The sequence below is a fragment of the Lissotriton vulgaris genome, chromosome 12 (assembly GCF_964263255.1).
Source record: "Lissotriton vulgaris chromosome 12, aLisVul1.2, whole genome shotgun sequence".
Classification (NCBI taxonomy): Eukaryota; Metazoa; Chordata; class Amphibia; order Caudata; family Salamandridae; genus Lissotriton; species Lissotriton vulgaris.
In genome coordinates, this window is record NC_141700.1 from 3684967 (window position 1) to 3702500 (window position 17534).

At 51.8% G+C, this 17534-nt stretch overlaps 1 protein-coding gene across 11 annotated transcripts in view; it reads right to left on the reverse strand.

Annotated features, from left to right (window-relative positions):
* The window catches only part of DAZAP1 (DAZ associated protein 1), a 700578-nt gene that overhangs the window by 585696 nt on the left and 97348 nt on the right, over positions 1 to 17534 (reverse strand). The gene's annotated exons all lie outside the window — the stretch shown is intronic.

Genomic DNA, 17534 nt, shown 5'->3' on the forward strand with positions numbered 1-17534 from the left:
CGTTTGCTGGCGCTGGGTCGAGAGACCCAAGGACTTGGCCGTGACCCTGGAGTCCTTGAAGCGTTCCAGCGCGTGGTCCGCCTTGTCGCCAAACAGGCGACAGCCATCGAACGGCATGTCCATCAAGGCATTCTGGACATCTGCCGAGAAGTTGGCGGATCTCAGCCAGGCGTGGCGACGAATCGCCACCGTCGTGGACATCGCTCTGCCTAGCGAGTCGGTCGTATCAAGACCACACCGTATAGAGTATTTAGCTGCATCTCGGCCCTCAGCCACAGCTTTACTGAGTTTAGCCCTCACCTCCATGGGGCATTCTGGCAGCAGGTCCGCGACCGTATCCCACACAGAGTGGGTGTAGCGGCCTAAGAGGCAAGCGGTGTTGCAAGACCGCAGTCCCAAACTCAGGGACGAGAAGACCTTTTTGCCATATTGGTCATACCTCTTAGATTCCCGGTCGGGCGGAGCCGACGGGAAGGCGGTCTGGGAGGTTGAGGCCTGGATCACCAGACTCTCGGGGGTGGGGTGGGTGGACGGGAACTTGGGGTCGTCCGGACAAGGACGGTGGCGTCTGGCCACGTTCCGATCAACAGGCGAACCTGAAGCGGGCCTGGACCACGTGCCCAACAGAACGTCTGACAAGGCTTCGTTAAACGGCAGCAGTGGCTCCTGTGGGCATGACTGCGGTTTGAAGACCTCAGTGAGGATGTTAGGCCTCACGGCCGCGACGGGGAGCTCAAGGTGTAAGGCCTTGGCAGCCCTCATCAGCACCACTGAATATGCAGCTCCCTCCTCCGACGCCACAGAAGGAGGAGAGACAAAGCCAGGGTTAGGAGAGTCGTCCAGACCACTGGCGTCCCCCAAATCACCTGTCCAGTCCGGGTCATACTGGCACTCATGTGACAGAGGATCCTCAGACCCCTCCCAACCTTCCCCGTACTCTTCATCATCTCCATATTCGGAGTCAACGATGTAGACCGGCTCCTCGGGGTTCACAGGCCCCATCGGCGTCGAGCCCGGCGTCGATCGGCGTCGAGCCCGGCGTCGATCGACGCCGGTCCGACTCCGCGTCCGGATTCGGGGAGGGTATGGGGACGGCGCCGCCCGGAGCCGGCGCCGGCCGAAGCCGGCACAGGAGAACCGGCGCCGCGCGGGGACGGCGTCGGGGGTAACCACGATGGGAGCGGCGCCGGACCGACCGGCAGGCCAGCCGGCGTCGACCCCGAAGGCCCTTGCGGCGCCGTGGTCGGAGCCGTCGGCGGCACCGGGGCCGGAGCACCCGATGGCGTCGAGCCAGGGACACCCGACCCGCCAGGGCCCCCAGACGGTAGCACTGGGCCCGAATGCGCCGTAGGCCACGTCTGAGAACTGAGCGCCCTCATGGCCATGAGGAACGCCTCAATCTCCTCAGGCGTCGCACCTTGCCCAGGGACCGGAGGGTATGGGGCAGGCCGCGCCGGCGACTCTCGCGGAGCCGCGGAGTTGGGGTCACCCGAACCCCCGGCCGCGTCGCGCGAGCGTCGGGGGGAAGTCGGGGGTACGATGACGACGCCCCGACTTCTTGTGTTTCTTACCCGATGAGCCCGACGAATGGTGACGACTTCCGGAGCGCTCGGCGCAGCTCCGCGACCGCTCCCTCGAACGCTCCCTGGACCTCCGGCCAGACCGGGACCGCTCCCGACGCGGGGCCGACACCCGGAGCTCAAGTAGCTTGCGGGACCGCTCCCGCCTAGCCTTGTTAGTGAGAGCCCGGCAGTCGACGCAGGCGTCCACGTCGTGGTCGGGGCCCAGGCACCGGAGACAGAGTCGGTGATGGTCCGTGACCGACATCGTGCGGTCACAACCGTCACAATTCTTGAAACCGGGCATCCTACCAGGCACCAAAAGAGATTAGAAGTTAAACAAAGTTGGTCAAAAGACCGGAGTACTGCTCTTCGGATCTGCGCTTACTGGCGCGGAAAAAAGAAGAACTGACGTCAGCGCGCGGGAGGCGGCGTCTATATACTCCAGCGACGTCATCACGGCGCACGACGCCGACGACGGACGCGGAGCCGCAGGGGACGCCTGCAGACGACGCCTACCGACGCGCAGGGGTACTGCTACGCAAAAGTTTCCGGATCCAGACTGACGCCTGGGGATATTCTAAGGTAAGGAATCTAACACTAACGTGTTTCTTTCAGATTTTCAGAGCTAAGCCAGAGGGATGGGCTTCAGTCTAAGCTTTTCAGTGCTCGCCACTGCTTTTTTTTTGCAATGGCGGACCATAAGCAGTCTTTTCGGCTGGAGCCCATGCATTGGGCTTTGGATCAGGGGTAAAAGTGCTTGTGGTCCTATTCTTCTGTGCCGCTGAGGGGGAGGGGGCTGGGGGAGTCCTGCTCGAATTGGGACTTAAAGAGTCTGAATCATAATAGGGATTCCTCCTGTGCTGCTGAAGTATAGTTTTCTTCCTCCTGTTGGCTTAACCTGTCCGGTACATGGTCTGCTTGTTTATGCTGCATTTATTAGTTTCGAGAAAGTCAATGTCGAAGAGTCTTTTTGATGTAAAAGACTTGCAGAGCTCAGCTTTCCTCTCGATTGGGCGAGAGCCATAGGTTGCAAACAGAGTGTTTGTCGGTATGGGGATACTTTGAGAGACACGTCAGACAGCAGTAGAACAGAGCTTGTTCCATTAGCAGGTCATTCTCCGAAGGACCATGGAGGTGGAGAAAAACAAGCCCAGACCAGGCATGGGTCGAGGAAGCGAGCTGGAGACCCACTACATAGAAGGTTGATCACTTGGAACACAATGTGGCTACGTGATCAAGACAATACCGGTGAGTGGAGATCTACTAGAGAACTGAAGAGAGCCGAAAGAGTCTCGAACCAGAGGTCAAGAGATTACATACGAACCCGAAGGGAGAAAAAAAGAATCTGGAAATTGAGTCAATGATCATGTGCAATATTACCAGGAGGAGGAGTCATAAAGCCTTGTGACTCGAACAAAACGAATAGTTTCTTACCTGTCGGTGTAGTTTTGCAGCTTGATGATCTTTCTGGATTCACTTCCTGGGTCTATTTCCGGTGACGTCGGCATGCTTCCTGCGGAAGCTCCCACCCTTGGGCGCCATCTTCGGATTCTTTTTTTCCGTGTTTCTTTCGTCTCCGAAGTGATGGCAATGTTCTATGTAGGTGAAACTTCTTTTAACCGCTTTGTATATAAAGTCATTGTAGGAGAGTAGGGTCTGCAATCCTATGATCACCCAGATTTTTTGCTTTTGTTTCACTGGTTTACGACTTTCTCTGGCTGTGGGCCTGCCAATCAGACCCACAGCCTGGCTGTTCTCTTTCTAAATTACTTCATGTACCCTAGGTGCATCTACCAATTGGTACTGGGCCACCTTATCAGACCCTGTAACTCAGGGCATAGGTGTACCCAGGGCTACCAGGGGCTGCAGCATGTATTATGCCACCCCTGGCTGGCCTCCTAAATTTGACACAACTGGCTGCATGACAGCTGGGGCAAAGTCGTGTAATCACCCTTTGCTGTAGGTGTAGTATACCTATACCTAACCCTAAAATGGACACACAGATTCCTATCAGTCACTCCTATGGCAGGCCTTGACAATCCTGAAGGCAGAGTGCTTGGAATCGTGTGAGATGGTGCTCTGGCATGAGCTGAGCCTGTCTGCAGCTTGCGGAATCAAGTCCTAATAGCTGTTCCATGATATCGCATACCATATACTCTTAAGTGCATTATAATCCTCGCGGTTAAATGCTATCTTTGGTATTGCTTTATCAAAACATGTCGAGTAAGGTGTCATACGAATTGGAATACTAACCCCTCGCCAATCCTGGCGACGGGGTTAGCATTCCACCCTTCTAGAGGGACACGACATGTATGTAACTGTGAACCCCGGTTAAAGTTAACTGAAGCCTCAGCTCCACAAAATGGATGCTGCCACCACAGACACGAGTCTGACCCCCTGCAGCTGGGAGTCCTTCCAGCGAGGGGAGCCTGGACAAAGGGTTTCCTGTCAGGGGCGGTGCTAGCACCGTCCCAGACATGGTTTTGTGTATCCTGGGTAGGCCGGGCTTTACAGGAAGGTGACTGCTGAGTGGCACCCCGGTGCTCACTACGCATAGGCCGGTCTGAACCAGTTCCAGGGGCACACCAGCCCCTGGCCTGGGGAAGTCCAGCATGGCTGAGGGGTGTAACCACCCCCCACCTAGTCCCACCCATAGGCAGGACCTAGTCACCGGGTCAGCCCCCTTTTTTAGTATAAAGATGGGAGCGGGCCCCCTGTTAAAATTAGATCATCTTTGGAATCAAGATACCACTTTCTTCGAAAGGACTTCACGATTTCTTCTTCAAGATTCTCCCTTGTGGCTAAGGAGTAGTCACCCTGCATCCGCAGGCACCATCCTAAAGAACACTGCGGTCTGCTGCAAGTCCTTCATCACGAATCCGACGACCCAGCTCGACGAGACCCGGCTTCCCTGGCACCTCTGACCTCTACTCACCTCTACAGCCAAGCTGAGAACCGTGAGTGCGACGAGACCTCAAGGGACCGACGATCGCCAAGACTGCACGACATCTTTACTGCAAGCCCACCGTGTCCTCCACTGGTGAGTGCTTTGGGGTCCGAGAAGCCCCGACCCTGCGCAGCTCCAGCACCCAAGATCAGCCTCCCTGCATCTCCACGATCGGCGTGGGGCCCTTCTGCTGTTGCTGTGCACCGCGTTGTTTGGCTACTAGCCGGCTGGCTTGTGGCCTTCTGAACGACGCCCAACGACTTCACGACTGCTGGTCTGGTTGCTCCAGGCTGGCCCTTGCTTCCTTTTTCAAGAGAGGCACCCCGGACCCTCCTGGTCCACTCCAGACGCCATTTTAGGTCCACCGCGTGGGCTTGAATTTGCCAAGGCTTTGTTGCCCAATCCTGGGTCCAGCGACGCCGACAGCTTCTATCTTCGTGGGACAGCTCGATCCTCCATCCTGGTCGCCGACAACGCCTCCTGGTCCGTGAGATCTTCGAGTCAAGCGTCACCCACTCACCTAGTCGAGGTGGCTACCATCCGGTGCCCTCCTGGTGCCCACTGACTACTGGCTAGTAGTCTCGAACTTGGTCCCCTCTGCTTTCAGGTGTCATCTATCTTCGAGATCCAGGCTTGGATCCAACTGAACTTTCTTCACTGGTCACCGGCCAGCATCTTTTCTTCCGGCTCCTGGTTCGTCTACGAGGATTCCCGACGTCTTTTCAGACCTATGCAGCTGCAGCCCCTGGGCTAGGTAACTTCGGCATTTCGGTGCCCCAGCATAGCCTCACTATCCAAGGGTCAGAATCTACTTTCGTTTTCTCCCTACCAGGTCGGGTTCGCCCGAGAACAGTAACTTTCTAATTCCTAGCTACCATAGACTTTTGTCCCGCATCTCGCGTGAGAGTGCACACACTGCACCCGAGTCCCCTAGGCCTCCTAGACATAATCTAACGATTCCCTAGTCAAGTCCTAGCGATTCCAAAAGCTATTAGTACTGTACTTACCTGCTAGGAATTTCGCATTCCACTTTCAGAGTATATGGTTTTTCGTGCCCCTCGGGCATTTGTATATACTGTGCTAACTTAAGTATTTTTGTAAGAGTTTTGGTTTGTGCTTAGTACCCTGTCCTCATAAAGAGTACAGGGCTGTTGTGATCTTTAAATAAATAACTGTTTATTTTCATAACACTTGTGTGGTGTCCTTTCACTTGGTATTCAAGGGGTATATGTGTGGTAAACAGCTGGCTTAACACGCCCTCTCGAGTCTTTAGCCTTAGACTGCTCGTATCCACGCTACTAGGATAGCTGGTCTATAAGGTTGACTTACAACCAATCATCAATAAGGGTTGCTGGACTGATACATAGTGTTCACTAGAATAGTGAGCACTGCATATCAGGCCACCTTCTCACATTGGTGAGCAGCGGTTGGGATTTGAGCTTGCTGTTGTTTTACCACACGTATCCTAAGAATATCTTGTTGAAAGATCACATAAGTACTGTTAGGTACACATAACTAAAGCTTAGAATACTCTGAGTTCTACTGAACCAGCTGTTGTAGCTCCTCAAGGCTTAGCACACCTTGGCTGCAACTCTTAGCAAGGGATCAGTAGGTAAACACATAGTGTAGGTAGGTGCATCACTTACACCACACTAGAAACAGTATGTCGGACAAAGGAGGAAACACTGAGGTTCCCCTTGTGTCAGTTGACCCTCCACAGGTCATCTCTTCAAGATATACTGCGCTTAGCTTCCATGAGTTACGACAAGTGTGTACCTCTAGGAAGATTAAGCAGGGGTCTAACCCCACAACTGCCTTTCTGATTGGTCTCTTAGAGACTCATGATGCAAGGAGGGCTGGTAACCCAGACCCTTCTAATTCAGATGGCAACATGCCCTCCTTACAGGGTCCCTTTGATGCCCAGGACCATCCTCTTCAGGAAGCAGATGATGCTGATGATGAGGATGATGATTTGGTATCAGGGGATGAGGCAGAAAAGGAACAGGTAGAAGTCAACAGACTAACCAGGTCCAACTTAAGCAGACATGAGATGGGCACTAGGGGACCCTTGGGGCCACTCTCAGGTCAGCTTAACATTGGGAATGGACGAGATAGATCTCTATCAAGAGGCTCTATCAGATCCCTTCATACCAATGGCTCTCAACGTTCCTCTCAAAGGGGAATGACATCTCCCCAGAGGAGAATGTATGAAGCTAAGGAAAAGGCAGCCAATCTGAGGATTGAAAGGGAAGAACTTGCCCTGGCCAAAGAGAGGCTTGCCTTTGCTAGAGAGCAACAATTGAGTGGGACAGTCCCCACTGGTGGCAGCATTGTACCTAGCAATAGGGAAAGGAGTTTTGATACAAAACACCTTGGTAAGATAGTGCCCCCCTTTAAACAAGGGGATGACATCCACAAATGGATTACTGCTTTGGAGAGGGCCTGCACTGTGCAAGGTGTTCCCCCAAGTCAGTGGGCAGCTATCTTGTGGCTCTCCTTTGAGGGTAAAGGAAGAGACAAGCTCCTCACCACAAGGGTGGAGGATGCTAATGATTACCAAGTCTTGAAAAATGCACTGGTTGATGGGTTTGGCCTAACCACTGAGCAGTACAGGGTGCTGTTCAGGGATACCCAGAAAACTCAGTCTCAAGATTGGGCTGACTTTGTAGATTGTGCCACTAAGGCTTTTGAGGGCTGGTTGCTGGGCAGTAAGGTTACTGATTATAAAGGATTGTACAATTTGATGATGAAAGAGCAAATTTTAAACAATTGTCAGAACCAGTTGTTGCATCAGCATCTTGTTGACTCAGATCTGACCTCTCCCCAAGAATTGGGAAAGAAGGCAGACAGATGGGTTAGAACAAGAGTTAAACAGAACCAGGGCCAGAATCAAGGTGGTCAGAAGAAAGCAGACCAGAAGGGTAAGGATTCGAAAGGGGAACAAAATGACCAGAAGTCTTCGACAGGTCCCCAACAACCCAAAGAGGGTGGGGGTCAGGCTCCCCAAAAGAAGAAAGAAGGCCAATCTAAAAGGTGGTGCCAATACTGCAAAAGTAAAACTCACTGGTTTAGTGAGTGCACCAAGAAAGGAGGAGGGCAGACTCCTGCCACTGCAGCCCCTAAGGCACCTGTGCCCCCTAGTACAGCCAGCAGTGGTAGTGCACCTCCCAAGGGTTTAGTAGGGTTAACCCTGGGTTCTGAGGGGAGTGACAACTTAGTTGGCACCCTCACTCAGGCTGTCCTTGTCAGTACAGGGGATATGGATATGTCCCCTGACATAAGTCCCAATACTTTGGGCAAATACAGACAGACACCTTTTATTAATGGAAAAATGGCTCAGGCCTATAGGGACACTTGTGCCAGTGTCACAATGGTGACACCTAGCTTTGTGGACCCTGGACAGATCATGCCAGGTACAGAATTCCTGGTGACCAATGCAAGCAATGTCACTACCAATCATAGTATGGCAATTGTAGCTTTCTCCTGGGGAGGGGTAACTGGCCAAAAGAAGGTTGTAGTTAGTTCAGACCTCCCAGTGGATTGTTTGTTGGGCAATGATTTGGAGTCATCACAATGGTCAGAAGTGGAGCAGAGGACTCATCTGGAAATGTTAGGTTTGCCAGCACATGTGTTTGCTGTGACTAGGTCACAGGCCAGAAGATGCCCCACTGAACAGGTGCTGGATCCTGGAACAATGGACCAGACACCTTCCAAGAAAAAGAGCAGTAGGGTTAAGGCTGTGCCTTCCCCCTTGCCCCAGGTTGTGGATCAAGTCTCAGAGGAGGCTGACCTGCAGGAATTGAGGGAAACTGAGCCTAGAGAGTTTGAACTTGATCAAGTTGAATTCTTGGGTTCAGGGGGACCCTCAAGGGAAGACCTGGGGAAGGACCAGTTAGGCTGCCCTTCTCTTGAACCCCTCAGACAGCAGGCTGCTGCTGAGGCTGCTGGGAACGCCACAGGTACCCACAAGGTATACTGGGAAGATGGACTCCTGTACACTGAGTCAAGAGACCCCAAGCCTGGCATGACCAGGAGGCTGGTTGTACCCTTGTCTCAGAGAGGTTTCCTACTTACCTTGGCCCATGAGATTCCCTTAGCAGGACACTTAGGCCAGACAAAGACTTGGGACAGGCTTGTCTCACACTTTCACTGGCCTCACATGAATGAGGATACCAAGGAGTTTTGTCGCTCCTGTGTCACTTGCCAAGCCAGTGGTAAGTCAGGTGGCACAACAAAGGCCCCCCTTATACCAATGCCTGTGGTGGGGGTGCCCTTTGAAAGAGTGGGGATTGACATTGTTGGTCCAATGGAACCCCAGACAGCATCAGGGCACAAGTTTATACTGGTGGTAGTGGATCATGCCACCAGGTATCCTGAAGCTATTCCACTTAGGACCACCACAGCCCCTGTGGTGGCAAGGGCCCTAGTTGGAGTGTTCTCCAGAGTGGGCTTCCCTAAGGAGGTTGTCTCTGACAGAGGTGCAAACTTCATGTCAAGCTATTTAACTGCTATGTGGAAGGAGTGTGGTGTCAATTACAAATTCACTACACCCTATCACCCACAATGCAATGGGCTTGTTGAAAGGTTCAACAGGACCCTAAAAGGGATGATTCATGGACTACCTGAAACACTCAGGCGTAGATGGGATGTCCTGATGCCCTGCCTTCTGTTTGCTTACAGAGAGGTCCCACAAAAGGGGGTTGGCTACAGCCCTTTTGAACTTTTGTATGGGCATCCTGTGAGAGGCCCCTTGTGTTTGGTGAAGGAAGGATGGGAGAGACCTCTCAAAAAGCCTGCAACCAACATAATGGACTATGTACTTGGTCTCCGCTCCAGGATGGCTGAGTATATGGAGAAGGCATCAGAAAACCTTAAGGCCAGTCAAGAACTTCAAAAAGCTTGGCATGACCAAAAGGCTGTCCTGACTGTTTATCAGCCTGGACAGAAGGTGTGGGTGCTGGAGCCAGTGGCCCCAGCAGCACTCAAAGACAAATGGTCTGGGCCCCACACAATCCTTGAGCAAAAGGGAGAGGTCACCTACCTGGTGGACCTTGGAACTCCCAGGAGTCCCCATAGGGTACTCCATGTCAACAGGCTCAAAGCATATGTCGACAGGAAGGACATGAGCTTGCTCATGGCCATAGATGAGGGACAGGAGGAAGAGAGTGACCCTCTCCCAGACCTGCTCACTCAGAATCCTGATGATGGGTCAGTAGATGGTGTTGTCTTTTGTGGCAGCCTCTCTGAACATCAGCAGAAAGACTGTAAACAGGTTCTTCAGTCTTTCAGACGTATGTTCTCTCTGACACCCAGTCAGACCAATTGGTGCACCCATGAGGTTGACACTGGTGACAGCCTCGCATTCCACTTTCAGAGTATATGGTTTTTCGTGCCCCTCGGGCATTTGTATATACTGTGCTAACTTAAGTATTTTTGTAAGAGTTTTGGTTTGTGCTTAGTACCCTGTCCTCATAAAGAGTACAGGGCTGTTGTGATCTTTAAATAAATAACTGTTTATTTTCATAACACTTGTGTGGTGTCCTTTCACTTGGTATTCAAGGGGTATATGTGTGGTAAACAGCTGGCTTAACACGCCCTCTCGAGTCTTTAGCCTTAGACTGCTCGTATCCACGCTACTAGGATAGCTGGTCTATAAGGTTGACTTACAACCAATCATCAATAAGGGTTGCTGGACTGATACATAGTGTTCACTAGAATAGTGAGCACTGCATATCAGGCCACCTTCTCACAGTCATTTCTGGTTTTTTTTTGTTTTTTTTGACCACCTCTTTCTCTCTCCAGCCTCATCTTTCTGGCGGAGGTGGGTGGGTTCGCTAGTGAATCCAGAAAGATCATCAAGCTGCAAAACTACACCGACAGGTAAGAAACTATTCGTTTTGCAGCGTGAATCTTTCTGGATTCACTATGCTGTGCATAGATTTTGTAGCGGTTTCTCATTTCTGTGGCGGCTGGGTGGAAGATGAGCTTTGGTTCTTGAATATGTGCTGGAGCACCTTTTGTCCAACTTGTGCTTCTTTGTTCATTTGAACATCACGCAGTAGTGTTTCGTGAATGTGTGCACTGAAGCCCATGTTGCCGCCAGGCATATGTCTTGTATGGGTGTATTAGCCAGGAAGGCTATCGTCGCACCCTTTTTCCTAGTGGAGTGGGCACGTGGTCCCTCTGCTAGTTCTTGCCCTGCCCGCTTGTGGCAGAGTTGGATTGTTTGCGCGATCCATTGTGCAATAGTGTTCTTTGTTACAGCCTTACCCATGAAACTGTTGGCGAATGACACGAAGAACTGCTTTGTCTTCCTGTGTCCTTTTGTCCTCTAGATATAGTGCATGACCGCCCTTCTGGTGTCTAGGGTGTGAAGGGCTCGCTCTGCGCTATTTGTTGTTTTTTGGAAAAAACTCGGTATCTGTATGGACTGGTTCATATGGAATCCGAACACCACCTTTGGCAAGAAGTGTGGGTCAGTCCTCATCACAACCCTGTCATTGTGTATTTGTATGTATGGTTCCTGCCGAGTTAGCGCTTGAAGCTCGCTCACTCGTCGTAGGGATGTTATTGCAACCAAGAAAGCGGTCTTCATGGTCAGCATTTCTAGTGAGGCCTTGTGGAGCGGTTCAAAGGGCTCCTTCATGAGTTCCGTCAGGACTATGTTCAAGTTCCAAGCCGGTGGTGGCACCCGCTTGGGTGGTGCGATCCTCTTCGCTCCTTCCAGGAATCTCTTCACAACCTGTGACGTGAAGAAGCTCCTGCCCATCTCACCCCTTGTATAGGCGACTATCGCTGCCAAGTGGACTCTTAAGGAGGACGAGCTGAGTTTTTTCTCCAGTAAGTGCGAGAGGTATTTTAGCACTGTGGAGTCCTTCTTCATTTTATTGTGAAGTCTTTCCTTCCTGCACCATATTGTGAATCTCTTCCACTTTGCCACGTAGCACTTCCGTGTGCTGGGCCTTTGTGCCTCCCGAAGGACCCTGAGGGTGCTCTCAGGCAGTCTCAAGTGTGCGAATTCTATGTCCTCAGGAGCCACGCCACTAGGCTCAGGCTCTCTGGCTCTGGGTGCAGTACCCCTCCGTTGTGCATGGAGAGCAGGTCTTTTCTTCTGCCGAATCTGTGGGGTGCACTCTGTGCCATCTCCATGATCTGCGAGTACCATGTCTGTCTGGCCCACTGTGGTGCGACCAGTATCAGGACCATGTTGCTCGCTCTGCACTTGCTCAGTACTCTGTGTATCAGTGGTATCGGGGGAAAAGCGTAAGCAAATGTCCCGCACCAATCTATCCATAGGGCATTCCCAAGGGACCCTTCTTCGGGTTGTTTGGATGCGAAGCTTTGGCATTTGGCATTCTGGCGTGTTGCAAACAGGTCCACTGATGGCGTTCCCCACTTGTTGAACAACCACTTCGTCTCCTGGGCATTGAGCTCCCACTCGTGGGATGTCGATGTCTGTCTGCTCAGCCAGTCTGCCTGAATGTTCTCCTTCCCTGGTAGGCGTATGGTCAGTAGGTCTATCCTGAGGGGGATGGCCCATCTCCATATCTCCTGCGCTAGTGTCGAAAGCATTGTTGACTGTGTTCCACCCTGCTTGTTGATGTAGAACATCGCTGTGGTGTTGTCTGTCTGCAGCAACACCCTCTGCTTGTACAGTCTTGTCTGGAAGGCTTTCAATGCAAGGAAGATTGTTTTCAATTCTAGATAATTGATGTGCTTTGACGCATCTGCTGGTGTCCACAGGCCCCTGACTTTGAGCTCTTCCATGTGAGCGCCCCATCCCATCAGGGATGCGTCTGTGGTGATGGTCACTGTTGGTGTTGGGGGTGTAAGAGGTTTTCCCTTTGCTATGTTCTCCATGGTCCACTATGTCATTTCCTTCTGCACTGTGTGCGTCACAACCACTAGATCCTCCCAACTCCCTGAAGCTTGTGACCATTGTTCCTGGAGCCATTCTTGGATGGGTCTCATGTGAAGTCGTACGTTTGGTACCAGGTAGATGCATGATGCCATCATCCCCAAGATCTTGCTCACAGTCCTCACTGTCCGAGCTTGTCCCTTCCGGTAGAGGCGAGCTTCCCTCACCAGGGCCCCTGCTCTCTTGTTGCTGGGGAACACTCTGCCCTGCAAGGTGTTGATCTGTGCCCCCAAGAAGATCTTTACTTGTTCCGGCTCCATTGATGATTTTTTCCAATGGATGGAGAACCCCAGGTTTATCAGCGTTCTCGTCACTGTATGTGCGTCTCTCTTGCATTTCTGGTACGAGTTTGCTTTCACTAGCCAGTCGTCCAGGTAAGGATATACGTGTATTCCCTTTCTTCGTAGGTGCGCTGAGTCTGCCGCGAGGCACTTTGTGAAGACCCTCGGTGCTGATTTTAGACCGAAGGCTAGTGTTGTGAATTGGTAGTGGCTGTCTCCGACCGTGAACCTGAGCATATGTTTGTGCGTTACGTTCATTGGTATGTGCAGGTAGGCGTCCTTGAGGTCTATCGTGACCATGAAGTCCCCAATCTGCAATTGCGGTAGCACCTCCTGCAGGGAGGTCATTTTGAATTTTTGTGTTCTTATGAATGTGTTCAGGAACCTGAGGTCCAGAATGGGTCTCATTGTCTCGTCGACCTTTGGCACGAGGAAATACGTTGAGTATATTCCCTTGTTTCTTTCTTTGAAGGGAACCCGTTCTATGGCCTCCTTTTGAAGGAGCTCTCTCGCTTCTTCCTGAAGCCGCTGTAGCTGTTCGTTTGTTAGTGGCTTTCGCTTTGGTCTCCTGCTCGTTGGTCTCCCTTCCAATTCCAAGCAGTACCGGTATTGGATGATGTTTAGAATCCATTTGTCTGATGTGATCTCTCTCCATTCCTGGAGATAGAGCCTTAATCTTCCACCCACTGGTGTTACGTGGTGGTAGTTGTCCATTGTGTCCTGACCCCTTTGTATGTGCTGCCCCCCGGGATCCTTTCTGTGGGCGGACACACAGGTGTCTCTGAAGTCATTTAGAGGCGGGCTGCTGGCCCCCTCTTTTATGCTGTCCACGTCCATTTCCTCTCCCTCGAAAGGACTGGCCCCTTGACTGGTACTGCCAGGACTGCTTCTGTTGACTCTGTTGCGCCTGCGAGTCAGCCTGGTGCGTCTGTTGGAAAGCCTGGTGTGAAGTACCTGGCTGGTTTCCACCTCTTCCGCCGGGCCTCCGTGACTGGGTGCCCCTTTTGTTGCCTCTGAACTGCAAAGCTCCCATGGATCGTGCAGTTTCATAGTCTTTCTTTAGTTGACTGAGTTTGTCGTCAACTGTTGTCCCGAACAGCGTCTCGCCGTTGAACAGAGTGTTCAAGATGCTGTGTTGCACTTCAGGCTTAAAGCCCGAGATTCTGAGCCATGCGTGACTTCTTTCCGTGACACCCATCATCATGAGCCTGCTGGAGGTGTCTGCACCATCCAGGGCCGTCTTGAGGCAACAATTTGCCGCATTCTTCCCGTCTTCCACCAGTTTCTCTGCCTTCTGCCTGGCCTCCTGGGGTAGGTCTTTCACCAGTTTTCCTAGCTCCTCCATGATCTGGTAAGTGTGCCTGTTTGAGGGCATTGGAATTAGCCATGCGCCATTGGGTCGCGGCATTCCGTTCGATCCTTCTGCCCACTAAGTCCATCCTTTTGCTCTCCTTATCAGGAGGAGGTCCAGAAGTGGAGGCCATGTTAGCCCTCTTCCTTGCTGTGGCTGTGATGATGGAGTCAGCTGAGACCACGCCTCGAATGTAGGCTGGGTCCTTCGATGAATGTTTGTACTTTTTTTCTGTTCTGGGAGTGACTGCCTTGCATGTTGCGGGTTCCCTGAATTCTTCCATCCCCTGCGCCAAGACACTGTCGAGCATAGGTAGATACTGGCTCCTTGTTTGCGTGGGGAGTAATGTCTCGAGGAGAAAGTCCACTTTCTGCTTCTCCTCGTCGAGCTTGAGCTTGAAAGCTGTTGCCGCCGATCTTATCACCGAGTTGTAAGCTCCGATGTCGTCTGGCGGCGATGGCCTCGAGGGGTATGTGTCGACCGCCTCTTCTGGGCTTTCGGTGTCGACATCCAGGTAATCCTCCTCCTGCGGGTCAGAGGTGGCCGACTCGGCGTTTAACCTGCTGTCCTCTTCCTCCTCATAGCTGTAAGCCTCGTAGGGATTCTCGTCCTCTTCCTGGTCGGCGACCATTTTGGTGCCAGGTTCATGTTCCTCGAACTGTTCCTCTTCCTCCTCGACCATTTCCTGCATGGGTGGCTTGGTCTTGTGGGGAATCGTGAAGGCTCTCATCTTGGCGTCGAAATCCTTTTTCCGCTGCAAGATGTTTTCCATTTCGGCTTCTAGTCGCCATTTTTTCTTTTCCATCTCGGCCGCGTTGTCCGCGCCGGATTGTTCGGCCACTCTCTTCGGCGCCTGGCTCGGCTGCGAGAGCTTCGGCGTCGAGGCCTTGGACGTCGAACTGGGTTTCGGGTCCCTGTACGGCGTCGAAGCTTTAGGGTCCTTCTCCCTCGACGTCGATCGGACCTTTTCGGGGACGATCTTTGGCGACTTCTGCTGCTCAGCAGCTCTCGGCGCCAGGGACTCCTTCTCAGAGGATCCGCTGGGCCTGTGGGTAGCCACGGACGTGAGGTGTCTCTGCATCGGCGCTTTCGGGGCCTTGCCCTCGTTTTTTCGAGACTCAGAGTCTCTCGTGGGGAACGACGAGTCTCCTACCTTATCAGATGTCTTCGTGTAATCGGTCTCTACGACCGTGTAGCTGTCGTCTTCGGCGGCAGCGTTGTCCTCTTCCTCCGAGGACATCCCCAGCTCGTACAGCGATGGCGTCGGGCCTTTTCCTTTGAGGGTGGCGTGCGCTACCCTCTGGCTCTTCCTTACACGAAGGGTCTTCGGGGCGAAGACGGAGCAGGCGTTGCAGTCTTCGCTTCTGTGGTCTACCGGTAGGCAAAGGTTGCAAAACCGGGTGCTGGTCTTTCTGCGCGAACTTGTGGTGGAAGTTAGGGCAGAACTTGAACGGCGTGTTGTCCATCATCGAGTGTTTAGGCCTCCCTGGCCGCGCGAAGTCCTCGATGAATTCTCCTTCCTTTCGCCGGGCAGTGTTCTGCGAAGTCTTTCGTAGTCTTCTTCCTTCGATATCTTCTCCAATTTCAATCTTTTCCTAGTACTTTCTCCAAAAGTGTCTGGAGCCCAACGGGAACGATCCAGACCCGACCGCGGAAAAAAGAATCTGAAGATGGCGCCCAAGGGTGGGAGCTTCCTCAGGAAGCATGCCGACGTCACCGGAAATACACCCAGGAAGGGGTGACGCCGACGCCCACCTGGGCGACGAAAAAACAAAAAAAAAACAAAGAAAAGACTACGAATCCGGACCCAACCACAAGACCGCGGAATATGCACAGCATAGTGAATCCAGAAAGATTCACGCTGCAAAACTTATTAAAACAGAAACAACTTGTAATCAGCAAACCCCAACACTAGATGGCGGACTTCTGCGAAGCATTCTATCAACAGCATATCCCTCGAACACCGTTTTTTTTTTATTTAATTTTTTTTAAGTGAGCCTCCTTCCTTTTTTGTCCATGGACCACTGACATGTTGGCCTTAACAGGGAAACATCTGTTATGAAGACTTGCAGTTGAAGGGTGCACTGGGTGGGGGAATCAGGGGGCGGATTAACTTTGGCCTTTGAATATATGGTCATTGCTTTTCCATTTCTGCAGCGCCTCTTTCATTTGGGAGGTGATTATTAACACATTGTCCCAGTCCACACTTACTTGTTCCCACGGTAGGGGTAAGTGCTCACAAACTGTCCTCTTTCAAAGATGGCATTAGGGAAGATATTCTTCCCATCAATGCTTTGCCAATCCAGACTACTGCTTTTAGTTTTGAACATTGACGTATTGGTTTGCTTCCCCTAACTAGAAATAAAAACACTATCCCTTCACCTGTACACATTCTGGCTCTTAAGATATGAAGTCCTGGGCTGGACTCAGCCTTTTTCGCACTGACTGCCAGATGTAGGGTTTGAGAGCATCTCCATCAAATTCTTTAGCACACTCTGTGCTTGCTGTCGGGTAGATCTTCGATTAAGCAAATGATTAGATACTGTTAGATCGCACAAAACGTTTTTGAAGTTATTCAGCTACTGGTGCCATACATTTGGTGAAGACCGGATGTGTAGATTAAGTCAGAAGGGTAGTACCCTGGATTGGAGCAGGCAAACCACCTTCATGAAACAAAGGAACTTTCTGTGCTATGCATGCACTAGAGCATCACAACAGGCATCTTCGAGAAACAATGAAGACAGAGCATCTCTCTTCAGCGAAACCTTTTTTTTAAAACCTAAATTGAGGTGTCTTAGTCTAGCACAGTGCACCAGTCGCCAGGTTTCCAAGGACTGATCCTCTACAAGATTCCATTTTCTAACTGCTCCATTTGTTACTTCATGAAGTAGCAGGTCGTCTCCAGTACTTTAGAGGGTGAATAAGGTTGAATGCCGATGGTACAGAGGCATCCTTTTGACTGCTAGTTACTTCAGCCAGTGCTCTTCAGCAGAGGAGCGCAGCAGAAGGGAAGTTCGAACATCAATATAGGTGTACTCCAGATTCTATTCTCACTGGTTGTCCTTATCTGGCATGTCTACTACATAGAACAGCCATAAGAGCCTCTTGTAGTGCATGGCACCTTCACGTAGAAACCAGAGGAAGAGCCAAAAGAAACGGACATAAGTTCTTGAAATCCTTCACATCTAATGTCTCTACATACAGTGCCTCGACTTGGGGCATGAGTATCAGTGACTGATAAGAGGCCTCAGAGCCCCTAAGGGGAAATCAGACCTTATCTTGTGGAGAAGTGTGGCTCACTGGTTAGAGCAGGCAGACCCTGAAGCAGAGGTCAGACCCGGGACCAGGGTTCGATTCCCGACGCGGCAGGGTGTTGAGCTCATATGTCCACGGACTCGACAATTCTCGCTTCGGTGCCTGACCTAATCATGGGTTCACACTCTGCAACTCTGGGCATTAAGCTTGCTTAATCTCC